This window comes from Cricetulus griseus, chromosome 8 (genome assembly GCF_003668045.3).
Source record: "Cricetulus griseus strain 17A/GY chromosome 8, alternate assembly CriGri-PICRH-1.0, whole genome shotgun sequence".
Classification (NCBI taxonomy): domain Eukaryota; kingdom Metazoa; phylum Chordata; class Mammalia; order Rodentia; family Cricetidae; genus Cricetulus; species Cricetulus griseus.
The window spans coordinates 74,689,402-74,705,369 of NC_048601.1; the positions used below are offsets into that span (position 1 = coordinate 74,689,402).

General features: G+C 46.4%; 1 protein-coding gene across 7 annotated transcripts in view; it reads left to right on the top strand.

Annotated features, from left to right (window-relative positions):
* Positions 1-15,968, top strand: part of Tet3 (tet methylcytosine dioxygenase 3) — a 98,672-nt gene that overhangs the window by 35,064 nt on the left and 47,640 nt on the right. The gene's annotated exons all lie outside the window — the stretch shown is intronic.

Below are 15,968 nucleotides of genomic sequence, written 5' to 3' on the forward strand. Positions count from 1 at the left end.
TAGTGAGTGATTAGCCTTGACTTTCTTGTTCACACCCCTGCTGAGAGGGCTTCCTCCCTTCAAAGCCCTGTGGGGAGGTGTGAAGAGGTTAATCTCTGGTGGGAAAGGAGCCTCCCTTTAGGCCCCTGGGTTTGGGCCTCCTGTCACTGTTACTTAATGGGAAATGCCTTGGAGTTGAAACCACTTTCCCGATGCCCCAGCCTGTCTTTCCATGGCTGCTCCTGCACTTGTGATCCATGAGCTCACCTTTACAGCCAGGTCCTCCCCTCCAAGTCCTGCCCGTCTGCTTTGCCTTACAGCCACTTAAAGAATTGGAGAGTCTCTCTCTCTCTCTCTCTCTCTCTCTCTCTCTCTCTCTCTCTCTCTGTGTGTGTGTGTGTGTGTGTGTGTGTGTGTGTGTGAGAGAGAGAGAGAGAGAGAGAGAGAGAGAGAGAGAGAGAGAGAGAGAGAGAGAGAGAGAGAAGTCAGGACAATTCCTGGAGTTGGTTCTCTTCTACCCCATGGGTTGAGTTGTCAGGCTTAGTGGCAGGTGCTTTTTACCCACTAGTCGTCTCACTGTCCTGATGCCTTTTTTAAAATTAAGCTTTTATTGAAATACTATTCATGTAACATGAAGCTTCAGTCCAGTGAGTGGGTTTTAGTATATTTACAGTGTGCACCTCATACTGCTATGTTTCAGAAGATGTCTTACCACCCCCACCCCCACCCCCGAAGGGAGCTCCGGGCAAACAGTACTCGGCTCCCCAGACTCCCTTAGCCCTCTCAGCCCCGAGCCACCACTCATAGATGGTTGCCAGTAGATCTGCCTATTCGAAACATCTTCATATAAATGGAGTCATACGGTGTGTGACCTTTTGTGTCCCTCGTTTTTTTTTCCTCCACACTCGCAAGGTCTGCCCGTGTGTAAAAGTTCATATTCAGAATATGACTAGCCCACATTTTGTTTGCCCATTCAGTGGTGGGTGCACATTCGAGTTGTCTCTATTTTTTTGACTGTTAGGAATACCATTGGTATAAATAGTCATGTACAAGTTTTGTGGAATTGTGACATTTTCCTGTGGGTTTTTAAATACAGGATGACATTGTATAAGCCAGGCAGATCTTGGACTCTCACTCTTGCCTCAGCCTCAAAAGTGCCAGAATACAGATGTGGCCCGCCATGCCTGGCTAGCATGCTCGCCTGTAAGTTGGGTTGTCTTTTTATTACTAAGTTGTATGAGGTTTTAATGCAAATAGTTCCTTATCAGATGTATGATTTGCAAGTTTCTTCTGGTTTGCACCATCTCCCTTCCCCCTGGTGTGTGACTCCCCACAGACATATGTAGCTAATGGATTTCTTTGAAGCAGAGACATTTGTTAGAGGACAGCCCGTGGGAATTAATTGTCCTACTATGTGGGTCCCTGGGACTGAACATCGGGCTTATGCCAGCAAGTGCTGCCTCTACCTGCTGAACCATCTCATTGGTGAAGTCTGTTTCCTCTTTGTTCTTTGTAACTCATTGTTTGAGTGTTACATCCTCTCATCTGGGGTGGTGGCATGTGCCTGTCTTAAGAGTTGTATAGCAGCCAGGCAGTGGTCTTGCACGCCTTTGATCCCAGCTCTTGAGGGAGAGGCAGGTGGATCTCAGTGAGTTCGAGGCCAGCCTGGTCTACGAGAGCTAGTTCCAGCACAAGCTCCAAAGCTACACAGAGAAACCCTGACTTGGAAAAAAAGAGAGTTGTATAGTTTTAATTATGTTATATGTTTCATTCATTGTGAGTGGATTTTTGAGTCTGGTTTGAGGTACATGTTCAAGTTCTGTGGCATGTGGTATATGCTATAAGTCTTGAAGATTCTTTTTCTGTTGAATTGTCTTGGTGTGCTTTGTAGCTTTTGTTGTTGTTTTTGTTTTGTTATTTTGAAACAGGGTTTCTCTGTGTAGCTTTGGAGCCTGTCCTGGAACTCACAGAGATCCATCTGCCTTTGCCTCCTGAGTACTTTGTAAAATTTTTATGTTTCAGTGTTTTGCCTGCATGTATGTCTTTGTACCATGTACATGCAGTGCACACAGAGGCCAGAAGAGGGTGTTGGATTCCAAGGAACTGGAGTTGCAGATGGCTGTGAACCACTGTGCAGGTGCTAGGAATGGAACTCAGATCCTCTGGAAGAGCAACCAGGGCTCGCAACCTCTGAGCCTTCTCTCCAGCCCCTCCTACCTGTTTTGAATAGTTATAGTTAATTATATATAGTTAATTATATATAGCTATAGTGTATAGTTAATTGTTAACCATAGTTACCCCATTGTACTATAAAACAGAAGCTGTTTCACTTCTTCACCTGCACTGCTGGACCCAATAGCCATATTCTGAATTTTTTTTCCTAATCCATCATAGGTCATTTCATAAAAAATTACTAGGAAACAAGCTTATATTGCATGGAAGTGTCAAATTCTGATGCAAGTTCTGAAGTGAACGCTCCTGTCGTCTGTATTCATCTCGTCATGGATGGATGGAGATTCAGAGCAATGCTGGTCCAGGGCTATTCAGAGGACGTGGCCATGGGCATGCTGGCCATGCTGTCTGTTTACCCCTTGCTGGGCATTCTCAGACCTGTGTTTCCCAAGCAATGCCTTGCAAGCCTCGTTAGTGTCAACTGGGGCAGGAACCGCAGATCTGGTGCTGGTATTCCCCCTCCAGTCTTGAAGGGCAGTTTTCTCCAAAGCTTGCAGATACTACAGTGTTTAAACTGTCATCCAGATAGGATGAGCCGTGTGCTAAGCCCAGTGAAGCCCCACCTGTTAAAAAGTTGCTTCCTGCAGTGTCTGAAGTCAGTGGGGGAGTCAAAAGGCCAAATAGATGTAGGAAGAGATTTTGAAACAACCTCCTTGGACAGTCATGTGTGCTTGACGAATGTGGTATACCATGGTATGTCTAGAGATTGAACCATGCGTTTGTTTACTCCAAACAAAATAAAAAAGGTACCAAATACAAACCAGGCATTCTCAGCCTCGCTGTCTTCACCTCCTTGTCGCACCTGACGAAGAAAGCCTCCCATTCCTCAACTCCCCAGCAACTTCACGGAACTGGTCTTTCTCTTCCTTATCTTTCTCTTATGATCTCACTTTATTCCCTGGAGATGTGCACCAGAGTTTCCCTGGCTCTGTAATGAGTCTAGCGTATGCCTTTGATATTCTACCAGTTGCCCCACACAAAGCCGATTCACTCAAAGACAAGTCCAGGGTCAGTGGCCCTATCGATACATATTCAGAGCCAGAGTACATGGACATAGGCTGATGAGCTCCTGCACATTTCAGTGGCGGTGATTCAGGACGACTGTAGACAGTGAGGCGTCTGACAAACGCCGGTCCAAGAGACGAGGACTCCGCTCTGTTGCCACAGTATCCCAGTGCCTAACAGTGATGCTGACTATTTTGGAGAGCAATGGTTTATAACTCTGTATGGCTAGATGAAAGGTGACTGTTTAATAGTCTGATTGCACTCGTAGGTGGAGTTTCATCGTCTCTCGGGGTTGCTGCAGCTATTTTATTAACCTTTTAAAGAACATTCAGTTATTTGTACACATGGTTTGATGTTGTCATAACTCTCATAAGGTAGAGTGTGCTGCTAGTTCCATCCATCTTTTTTTCCCTTGGTGTTTAAGGGTTTCAATAAGTATCTAACATTCCATTGAATTGTCTCAAAACTTACCCCAATGTTCTGTTCATAATGAACCAGTTTTCACTAACATGTAGGAAAGACTTTTTAGAAATGCAGCTCTTTAAACCTAAGTTCCTAGGCTCAGCATTATTATGGGGAGGGGGGTCCTTCTCGCCCCAGTTCATGTATTTACATACTCAGTCGTTAGTATTTTACTATCTGAAATAAAAGTAAAGTTGTGGCCTGGGGTCAGTAGGTTGGAAGACTTTTACAAGGTCGTGTTAGGTGAAGGTGCTGGGCAAAGCGCTTTTGTTTTTGTGTAGGTGCTTCAAGATTTGTGTGTTTGTGTTCAGGCCAGTGGAGATCCTTAAGTATCAAATCCACTTTGTATTGAGACAGGATCTCACTGACCTGGAGATGGCTGTGTAGGTTAGAATGGCTGATGAGGGAGCCAAGCCACCTATCTCCACCCAGCTTTTTTATGTGGGTTCTAGGGATCCGAGGGGCCATGTAAGCACTGGACCAGCTGCATCACTCCCTCCACTACCCCATGGAAAAATGACTCCTCTTGCGTCCTTGAGAAAGAAGTGAGTGCACAGGGGAGCCAGCTCTTTGAGAATTTGAGAGAGATGAAACCTGTTTAATAACTTTGAGACCCCTCTGCTACTGGGGGAGCTTATTCTCCCAAAGAATTATAATTGGGTAACAGGGAGGCTGTGGGCATCCACATTGCTGCTGTTGACTTTAATACCACTCGCCAATTTTGAGCTTGGATAGTTTGAGCCTTATTTGGCTTGTCTGCCAAAATTGATGTGGAGCCCGAAGCATTGGAAGGTTACGTTTAAGCCGGAATTGCTTGCTTCATGGCAGTTTGTACCTTTCCTCAAGACTGTTGGCTGCTTGCTTTTTCTTCCTCAACTCTAGTTCCTCTGACATACCCGAGTCCCCTGGGGTTTGAGGGGTTTGGGGCTCCTTCAGGAAACAGTCATGGGGCCATTCACCAAGGCTGGCTCTGTCAGGGGACTGTGGTGGTGGCAATGTTTGCTTGCTGGTTTCCTGAGCCTTTTAAGAAGGCTTTTTGGGGCAGGAGGTGGTGGAGAGGCTGGCTGTGAGCAGCACTAGGCGGGGCCTCACTGAGTCGTGGGTGTCCCAGTCCAAGGACATGCACTGTGAGGCTGGCCCAATGGCCCTGTGGCCAGGAGTGCAGGCTGAAGGCCTCTAGGGCTGTAGTTTTGCACAGCAGGGCTGCATCAGGAGTCTTGTTGTGCCTGGGAACCACCCTGGCAGCCTGGTTTGGTTATGGTGTGCTGGAGACTTTACCTCTTGCTAGTCCTTTGATGTGGTTGGCTGTATTTCCTCCATACTGGCTGGAGGCTGTGGCCTGGTGGGGCCCCACAGGCCAGGCTCTGCACTGGGCAGCTGCTCTGCCAGGGGCTGCAGGTTGGGGTTTGAAGTTGGCAGCCATGGCATCCGTGGCTCATGGGTGAAGGTTTTGGATTCCTTCCGGACACTCTTCATCTCCGAGACACTCCCCTGGTTTTCTTACTGGACTTGTGCATGAGAGACCAGTTTGTAGCAACAGAAACTGCACACAAAGAGCCCACAAGTCCTGTCTCTGAGCTTCCCTTTCTGTTCAGAGGCTTGCACATGTTTTTTGATGTTGGGGCTCTATCCTTCAGCCCTTTCTCTCTAAAGAAAAATCAAGTATAATAAACTGAATAAGAACACCTTCTACATGCTTGCTCTGACACACATGTATACACATCATACATGAAGTTTAATGTGCACACTGTTACCTGGAGGAGCCAAGCCCTTCTCGTGTGTGTACCTGCAGTGTCAGCTCTGTTTGGCCGTGCACTGCTAAAGGGATAGAATTAAGTCAGGCAGTGTTTTGAGTTGAATTGCTGCCTAAATATATATAAGAAAGTGTCCCCTGTCCCCATCAGGAGAACATTCCCTGAGGATGGTGGTGTGTAGCTCAGTTGGTAGAATGCTCATCCACATCTAGGAAGCCTTGGGCTAAATCTCCAGCGCACAATGGAGTGTGGTGGCAAGGTGGAGACAGGAGGACCAGAAGTTCAAGGTGCATTCCCTACACGGAAAGTTGGAGGCCAGTTTGGTCTACATGAGACCCTGTCTTTTTCAGTCAGTATGTAGAGAACATGGACATTCACTGAACAACTTTCTGTGTTATATTTGAAAATTTTCTATTACCATCTTAAATTACATATCACCAAATGCAGTGTCATAATTTTTCTTGTGTTCATTAACATGTACACATAATGTCAAACAGATAAAACCTAACTGAAAAGTATTGCTTGCCTGTATATTCTAGTCCAACCCTGTCTTTGCCTCAGAAACTCAACCATTCATTGCCTTGAATTCAGTCTTTCTTTCCTCTGAAGTTTTCATTATCCATTTGTGCTTCCTTATGTTTAATTTTGCTTGTTCAGTAGAAATCTTTAGGTGCACGCGCTCGTGTGTGTGTGTGTGTGTGTGTGTGTGTGTGTGTGTGTGTGTGTGTGTGTGTGTGTGTATTTGAAGGGCAGTCCTTGTGTTTTTGTTTTTGTTTGACACAGGGTCTTACTATGTAGCCCAGGCTGTACATGGACTCATAGAGATCTGCCTGCCTCTGCCTTCAGAATACTGGGATTATAGGCATGCATCATCATGGCCAGCATAAGGCCAGTTCTTTGTGTGGGCACTTAGTGTGTGCTCCCTCTCTCTCTGTACTTTCTCTCTCTCTCCCCCCTCTCTTTTCCTCTTCCTCTCCCCCTCCCTCCTCCACTCTCCCACCCCACCCCCACCCCCGCCTCTTGTGGATGTCAGAGAATAGCTTGCATGGGTTGAATCTCTACCTTGTGGACTCCAGGGGCAGAGCTCAGGTTGTGAGGTCTGGTGCCTTTATCCACTGAGCTATCTCATCCTTCCCCACTGTCTAATTCATCAGTTTGTGAGATCCTTTCCCAGCCCTGTGGCCGCTTATTCCCACTGCTGCCTACGACTCCTGTGTTTTGTGACTGGACACGCTGCCTCTTTCATGCGTGTACATGCTTTCTCAACTACAGAGCCACAGGACATGGATTTGACATTAAACATTGTTTACAAATGTTTCCGGATTGGTCGTCCTCTGTCAGGAGCTGCTGCTGAACCCCATGGCACTTGGTGCTAAACTAACACCCTTTTGTGGTGCTTGTCACATGCATTCCTGTGCTGCTGTGACATATGTCATGTGTCTGATCCTCCGTGACTTTGTGAGGATAGATGGCATTATTACCCTCCCCTCAATTTACATATTGAGGAAATGGAAGTACAGAGATTGCTTAAAACTACACCTAATAAGGTGTAGTTTTGTTTTGTTTGAGACAGTCTTGCTATGTGTGTATGTCAGGCTAGCCTCAAACTTCAAACCTTCCTGTCTCAGCCTCCGGAGTGCTGGGATTACAGGTTTGCACCACCACACCAGGCATCACTCTGGTCTTACTATTTTTAGCTTCTAATTTTTATCTATGTGTATGAGTGTTTTCCATGTACATGGTACCATGTACATACCTGGTACCTGAGAACAGAAGAGGGTAAGATCCTCTGGAACTGGAGTTACAGTTGTGAGCAGCCATGTGGGTGCTGGGAATAGAACCTGGGTCCTCTGCAAGAGCAGCCAATGCTCTTAACTTCTGAGCCATCTTTCATCTGCCTGCTGTGTGTGCGTGTGTTTCTGTAATAGAATATTTTGCATATGTTAATTTCCCACTTTCTTTCCATGAAGACAAATAGAACACTTTAAAACTACCCCTATATTTCTGGAACACTCAGGTTGTTTGTAGTTCTTTTCTGTTAATGCTATGGGAGCAATCTTGGCATTTTGTAGCATTTTTAATTTCTTCTATTGCCTTATTTTGTGCGTGTGTGCGTGTGTGCATTTTACATTTATTGAAGTGAGATTCAGAGTACTTGGTGATTTAAAATGGCAGCACTGTATGATCGGGAAATGTTATTTACCTTCTCTTTCAGTGTCCTTATGTACTGAGCCAATAGAGCTTGAGAAGATTAAATGAGCTAGGAGTAAGTGTGGGGTGCTGAGTGTGATGCTCGGCTTGCTCTGAGGTGCGGCAGCGGATAGTTCTACCCGTTTGCTTTCACTTGAGCCTCTTTCCTTTCCTCTTTGCAGCCACATGAATTACTATTAGGTCAGAGGGCAGGAACTCCCGTAGCCCTTCCTGTACTCCTGCCAAATGTAGCAGAAGTTGTCTGTCACAGACAAAGCAGAGTTTCAGCATTTTCTTGAGCATCATCCAGTCACTGACAGATCTGTATCGGTCCATTTTGTAATAGTTGAAAAGCAGGAGGTTTTCAAATGCTGTATTGATAAAATGAATAGTAACCATGAGAATCACATCTGACCCCTCCCCGACGAGAACTGGCTCTGCCATTGAGTGATGGTTCAAAAGGGTAGACATGACCTTCTCAGGTTTGCAGTTTGCAAAGGTGGAACACCCCTGGGTCTCAGTAATGAGTATGCACATGTGCCCACGTACTCTTCTGCCAAAGTTGGCAGCTGTGTGTATCCTCTGCCAGGGCTCCCTAAAAGTCTCTCCATTACACACCAGCTTTGTCAGCAAACCTCAGGAGGAAAGGACCCTCTGAAGAGATGAATAATTGATCATCTCTAGACAGAATATGCCATAAACAGGATCCCTATACTATGAGAGTGGTAGAGCTAGTTTTTGTTTGGGGACTCAGCTGAGGGAGAGGGTGGGGCTGCAAAACTCAAGCCCTCCAACAGCTGCTAACTTGGCTGAGTGGAGCTGCTGGGCTGGGCTTGAGGCAGAACCATCCGGGTGGGGAGGCAGCCTTTATTGCCTCAAATTCTGGGAGAATTCACCCTAGAGAGTCCACTGTGGAGAAATAGGCATTTGTGGAGGTTGTTGGGAGCATGCTTGTTCTGGCTACAACCTTGGATGGGTTTCTGCAAACGAGGTGTGTAGCTTACAAGCAGCAGGCCAGCTCTCTTCTAACTGTCCTCCTCCCAAAGCTGAGAAAGGGTGAACAACAGCACTTTGCTCTCCTGGGATAGCTCTTCTAAGTACCTCGCTTTGCTTCTTATTCAGTAGAGTATTGCAGAGCCCATGGGCACTTACTGAGAGTCAGGAAAAACTTAAGAGTCTGGGATTAGGTCTGTAGCCCCCTCTCTAGTGGTGTTGACTGACTGAATTATCAGGAAAGTCAAGAATCCCACCTTTTCCCAACCTTGCCCACTGTCAGGGGCTCTGGAATCTTTGGGTAGGGAGGACAGACTGCTGCTGTTGAACCCCTGCAACTGTTGGTAGAGATTAGGAACCTGGAGTCCTGGCCAGGCAGGATGCAGAATGACATTCCAGCAGAGGCTCCTGTGGCCCTGGAAGGAGACAGGAGTGGTGTAAAGGTGAGCTCTGATCTGTGGGTGCACACGGATCCTCAGGAGACATAGCTGTCTATGCCCCATTGATGTTTGCTCGCTCTGGTCTCCCAGGGACAAGTCCCTGCTGCTGCAAATGAGGGGAGCACACCCTAACCCGAGTTAAGACCTGACAGGGAACTCGGTGTCAACAGCATTGAGTCAAGGAAGAGACCCAGGGGTGGGAGGGCCCCAGGGTGGGGTTTGTAGCCAGAAAGGGGAGAGATCATTAACTATGTCTAGAGCCTCAGAGGGTCTTCCAAAGCTTGGGGGGAGGATAAGACAGATGCCAGTGAGCTCTGCAGGAGGCAGAGAGGCACAGGTTCCAGAGAGATGCCAGGAGCCTTGTCCCTTGGCAACTCATGCACGGTTGGCTATGCATCCCAACAGAACGAGGGTAGGCATGGTGATTCAACTCTGGCACAGACTCTGGAGTGATCTGGAGTAAGCAGGATCAGTCAAGGAAGACTTCACCCAGTAGAAGTATTTTGTTCTTTGTCTCTTAATGTTACTATTTTACCCCTATGACATGTTCCTTGCCCAATCTTCTGCTAGTTAGTTCAGGCCACATGTCACAGATCTGGATAGTATCTGCCTAGCCTTTGGGTCACAACCTTTGGGGCTTACAGGCACACATGAATTTTCCCTCTTGGAATGCAAGTCTACTCTCCGCTGTGTCCATGCTGCTGCTCCCATATCTGCTTATCTGGTGCATGGTTGGGGATCAAATCCAGGGCCTTACACATGCAAGGCGGTGAACGCTCTACCAACTGAACTCCACAGCGTACCGTGCTGCCAGGCCTCCTTATCATATACCTGCTTGATCCTTCCATCCATAAATTCTTCTTCCTCTTCCCCTCTTCCTAAATACCTGTCCATCTTTCCTGCCAAATCTCAAAAACTACTCTGAGAGGAGCCTTTTTTGGACTCCCCCCGTGTGCATACCTGTCTGGAGAGAATTGGCCTCTTCCTTTCCCTGCCAGCCCAAGTGCACCTGAGTACACAATGCCATGTGCTTGTAGGATGTTCCCAGGCCTGTTTGTCACCTTTCATCTGCATCAAATGCAGCTTACTGCAGCTTCTTTGTTTATGGTCTCAGAGGGAAGGAAGCCTACGTTCAGGAAGGGAATGTTTGTGCCCTGTTTAGGTTGTGTTACAGCCCTGTATCAAATCAAACTTTGGGGACCCATCGGTAAAAGCATACTAGCCTAGATTTAAAGGAAAGGCAGGAAAGAGGGGATGGGGCATGACATAGTAGTTGAGCTCGTAGGAGCTGTTCTGACAACTGCCCTAAGTATTTATTTCTTACTATGGATTGTGATCTGACAGCCTGAGGAAGCCACGGGGCTGCCGGGACCTCGGAAGCTGCCACACTACATTATGGGGAGTGTGGATCATTGTGTTCTGTCTGAGCGCACGCTGCTGTGTCTCTCCCGTGTATGACTTGCATGGACATGGTGTCAGTACAGGGCTGTGTTTACTCAGTTTGATTATTCTCTCTCCAACCTCTTGACCTTTTGGCACCACATCCAGCCTGTTTGTCCTTCTGGCAGGTGGCACGGGTTTCTCCACACAGGGATAGTTTAACCCTCCTGTTTTCAACATCTGTCTTCTTCGAGAACAGCTGTGTTGCTGCTGGTGATCAGGGTCTGGCCTAGGTGTGTCCAGAGTCTTGATCTTTTACTTAAGGAATTGAAACAAAGGCACACTCGGATTGCAGAAGGAGCAAGGGAGCTTTATTCAAAGGAAAGTGACAGAACAGACCAGATACACTGGCAAGAGTGGTGCCAGGCCGTGTGAGTGACGATACTGAGGGCCCTAATTATTGGGACTTTCAAGAGAAGAAGGGGTTTGGGCACTATGGGCACTAGAGACTTTGGGTAGTCTGGGTGTGTGGTTGGTTGGTTGTTTTTGTTTTTTGTTGGTTGTACTGGAATTCACTCTGTAGACCAGGCTGGCCTAGAACTCAGAGATCCACCTGCCTCTGTCTCCCATGTGCTGGGATTACAGGCGTGTGCTATCACTGCCTGGCTGGGTAGTCTGTTTTTATTGACAGTTTTCAAGATCCATAACCATTTCCTCTATTTTGCATGTCCTTCCCCCAAATACATACATACATACATACATACATACATACATACATATTTTTTTTCGAGACAGGATTTCTCTGTGTAGCTTTGGAGCCTATCCTGGTACTCACTCTGGAGACCAGGCTGGCCTTGAACTCACAGATCCGCCTACCTCTGCCTCCTGAGTTCTGGGATTAAAGGCATGTGCCACCAACGCCCAGCTCAAAATACATATTTTTAAGGTTTTATTTATTATGTATACAACATTCTGCTTCGATGTATATCTGCACACCAGAAGAGGGCACCAGATCTGATAACGGATGGTTGTGAGCAACCATGTGGTTGCTGGGAATTGAACTCAAGACCTCTGGAAAAGCAGTCAGTGCTCTTAACCTCTGAGCTATCTCTCCAGCCCCCCAAATATATATTTTAATCATATACATATCCAGTTAGGCATAAGGTGGCAAATAGGGCATTCTCCTTAAAAGTTGACATTGAAGACAATTTGTCTTATTGCACACAAACTTCAAGCCAGTTCAGTTCAGAATGGCCTATTTTCTGTACCCAGACCTAACTCAAGTATGATTGAATAGGATCTAAGATTAATGGTCAAGGAGAAACTCAGTCCATTGTTGAGAGAGAGGTATGCGTGCCGCATACCTTGTTAGTGATGGGTTTCTAGGTTCATGGAGGAGTGGGATGTGCAGGTAAGAGGGGAGGGGTGTCAAGTTGCCAAGTGCGTTATTAGACGAGGTGAGCATGCATTGTCCAAACCCAGTGGAGTCCAGGTTGCTAAACTATTCCCTATGCTTGGCTGCCTCACTGGGACAGACTGCTAGACCCCACGCTTGTCAGTCGACTTACTAACTTGTATCTGAGTTTGGTTGGGCTGTGGTGGCAGCCCTTGCAAGCCAGCACGCTCTCTAGCTGGTCTCAACAGAATTGTGGCAAACACTGTGAAACTTGAGTATCTTCAGATACAGTTGTAAATCAAAAGCCCACGGGGACTACGAAAGTAACACAGGTAAATGAAATTGTAGTTGATTCAGGTATTAATGAGTAATCAATCCCTGCCCCCTGGCCCTGGTTTCAGGAGTCTGTACTGGTGCTGAGATGGGGAGTGTGCTGAGACAGTTATATTCTGTATAAGCAGTAGCTCTCTTGGTAGAAATTTAGACCTTCAAGAAAAGTGAGGCTCCGTGATACAATTGATCTTTAAAAATTGTCAAAAATAAATAAACACCAACTCTGGACAGGCCCACAAAGCTGGACCTGGTGGCACTTGTGGTTCTGACCTGGGCATCGTGGTATCAGTGTAACTATCTCCTGCTTCATTAGCCACAGGACATAAAATGGTAAGGTAGGCTGGAAGTCGTTGAATTGACAGTGTCCTGTCCAAAATGACTACTTGTGGTCCTGCTTACCCATTCAAGAATCTACCAGTCTTCAAACTTGGAACTGAAGGTTGGGGAACATGCTTGCCCACAGTATGCATTGGCAACTTCTACTGGCAAGTTTGCTCCAGGCTCACTAGCAGGTTTTGAGAAATGTATCAGTGGGATTCCTTAGCAAGGAAACTAGAATTTGGGGTTTTCTCATCTCTCCCACACACATTGGCTTTCCTTTCCCTCTATGTGTATGTCTTTTCCCTTTATTCTTTTTGGTCTGAAAAGCATTTTTCCTTCTGAGGGAACTGAGTGGCACACAGCCAGCCTTAGTTCGTTCTTATTCACACACCAAAAATAACTTTTAAAATCCCTTTTCGTTGTCTTGACCATTTTGGGAAAGCCTCAGCTCATATATCATTAGTCTTCCTGACAATTGTTTTTGTGACTCTTGCTACTGTTTCTTCTTGGTTGTGCATGCTCCTCCTCCTGTCCTTCTATACCTAAGCATGTAAAATTAGATAGCCCCAGGTCTATAAGCCACACTAGTGTAAGTTTCTACTGCTCACCTTCCTAGATATCCAGAAGGTAGTTTTCCAGCAGATATTACACGGCCCGTGGGGGATAGGCAACTTTCCTTGTCCTGGGAGTGCTCTGCTGCACCAGCTATGGGTAGCGAAGGATTTAGACATTGCCTTGTATTAACTGCCACCCACTGTAAGAGGCAGCTGCTGAGACATAATACTGGCTGTGTGTGATAAGTGAAAAATGGGGAAGAGTTCTGGAGAAAGAGGCACACAGCTAACTCTGCAAACGGGGTGGGAGTAGAAGTGATGCTTTAAGAATAAACCACAGGGACCACAGGCTCAAAGCTCTGAGACATTACAGAAGCATGGGGTCCTTTGTGGCCAAGACAAGAGCAGTAATGAGGGGGGATCTGCAGCTGAGGCCTTGTTGCCACTCTGGAGCTGTAATGGCTGTGTGTGACAGTGTTGGGGACTCTGGAGTTGTGGCGGCTGTGTGTGACATTCTTGGGGCTGGCATTATCTTAGCCATCTTAAAGCATTTTGTGTTCAACCCAAGGAACTAAACTAACTTTTTAGCTTTCTATTTTGACAGGTTCTTAAAACTTGTATCAATTTGTAAAACTTACACCCAGAACTACCTTGTTCCCAGAATGTTTTCATTTGGTCTCATTTGCTTCAGCATTTTCTCTATATGTATGTTTATATATACATATGCACGTTTTGACTACCTGAGATTCAGTCAGAAATAGTGTCCCTTTACTGCTAAATACTTGTGTATGTTTGTCCTAATAACAAGGGCGTTCACTGTTTTTAAAGTAAGATTTTGTGTGTGTAAACATGAGTGTGCCCATGGAGGCTAGGAGAAGGTTGTCAGGTCCTTTGGAGCTGGAGTTACAAGAATTTATGAGCCGCACAGTTTGTGCTGGGATTTGAACTCTAGCCTGCAGCAGCTTTTAACTGCTGAACCATTTCTGTTTTTTTTGGGGGGGGGGTTCGAGACAAGGTTTCTCTGTGGCTTTGGAGGCTGTCCTGGAACTAGCTCTTTTGACCAGGCTGGTCTCGAACTCACAGAGATCCACCTACCCCTGCCTCCCGAGTGCTGGGATTAAAGGTGTGCACCACCAGCACCCAGCTCTGGACCATTTCTTTAGTACCCAAATTGGATTCTTTAGTTGTAATGATTACCTTTTGGAGGGCAATACCAAGGATTGGACCAAGGGCCTCACATGTGCTAGGCATGTGATCTACCACCGAGCTACATCCCCAGAAGCATTGTCTTATCTAATGATGATCCAAGTCAAGATTAGGGTGGACAAAGCAGAATCTGGTCCATGTTGGTATCAGATTGCATTAGCAGGGTGATAACTGCTTTCCACTGGTTTGAGATCTAACCTATAAACAAGTATTTTGTCTACATAAATGGGAAGGTGTTCTTTGATAAGTTTTGAGAGAACACTTGTGTAGAGAGCACTGCAATTTTACCTGATAGCGTCCTCATGAATAGATTCAGGTTCTACGTTTGGGCAGGAGTTCTGAGTTGTGAGTCTTCCAACCTATCCAGGCTACTGTGTTGATGTTGACATGGTGTAATGATAACTGTAAGGGTAGTTTTGATTGAATTAAATGCCTTGGGCATTAAGACATACCCTCGGGTCCTTTGAGGGCTTTTCTAAAGAGGATTACCTGAAGGGGTAAGATCCACCCTGAATATGGGCACTCTTCCACAGACCGTGATAGTGATCCTGTACTGATCACTAAGTACCAGCATTTCCCTCTCTGTCTGGTCTGCTGACACCACACCCTTATTGCCACAGCTGTGGGAGTTCCTGCCATCAAACTGTACCTACAGTTTGTACCCTCAGACTGTGAGCCAAAATACCACCCCCCCTTAAGTTGCTTCTTGTCAGTTATTTGGTCACAATGTTGAAAGACATTGTTGTATCTAAAGTTGATCATTTGGTTAAGGTGGTGTCTTTACTGAAATTCCCCCTTTTACCAGTCAGCTTTCCATAGCTGTGGAAAAAAACAAAACAACAGATAGAAAAATTCAGTCAATAGCCACTTGGCTTCACCAGTGTCTGAAGCAGGACATCACGGTGGACAAGTCACAAGCTAAGGGGGCTCACCTCAAGGAACCAGGAAGAAGAAAAAAAAAAAAAAAGAGCCGGGGTCCCATTAACCCTTTGACCTACTTCTCCCAGTTAGGCCCTAGCTCGTCAAAGTTTCCAGTTTGCCATTAGTGCTAGCCACTGTGGACCAAGTGTTAAAGACCCGTCTGCCTTTGGGGGTGCTGAGGCGCTAGGTCATTGGACTGTGCAGCAGCTGCAGTAACCCTTGACGTTCTCCTGTAGCCGTCAATCCTGTACCTCAAACACTCCCACCTGCTGCCTGTGACTTAGAATCCGGCACTCCTTCTGGGGTTTTTCTGGCCTTGGATGGAAAGGAAGGACTTTGCAAGGGATTTTGAATCTTGTAAACTTAATGTTAAGTCTTTGTATTTGCTTCTACCTCCCTGGGCTAGGTCCTTTTGGTCCTGCTTTAGCCTCGGCCTTCCCTTTCCAGGGCACGAGTCTATACTGGTTGTTCCTGAGTGAGAGGCCTGAATCTCTCCAAACAGGAATTCAGATGCCATCAGCACAATTGGCTATGGAATTGGAGCTGATCTCGGTGTGGGGCGGGGCTAATCTCAGTTTGGGGCTCCAAAGGGTCATCCTCAGTATTTCCCTCAGGCTTTGGGCTGCATGTGGGAATGTGAGCTAGCTCCCCTAACTTAAGATGATTTAACAGGGAGAGAAGGAACTGTAGGTTTCCTTCCCAGTGGGAAGTTGTAGCTGATCCTGCCCAGGCTAAGTGGTAAGGCTGCTTCCCTGAATCGTCGTCTTTCTAGCTTCCTATTTACAACCCATCATTCCATGTT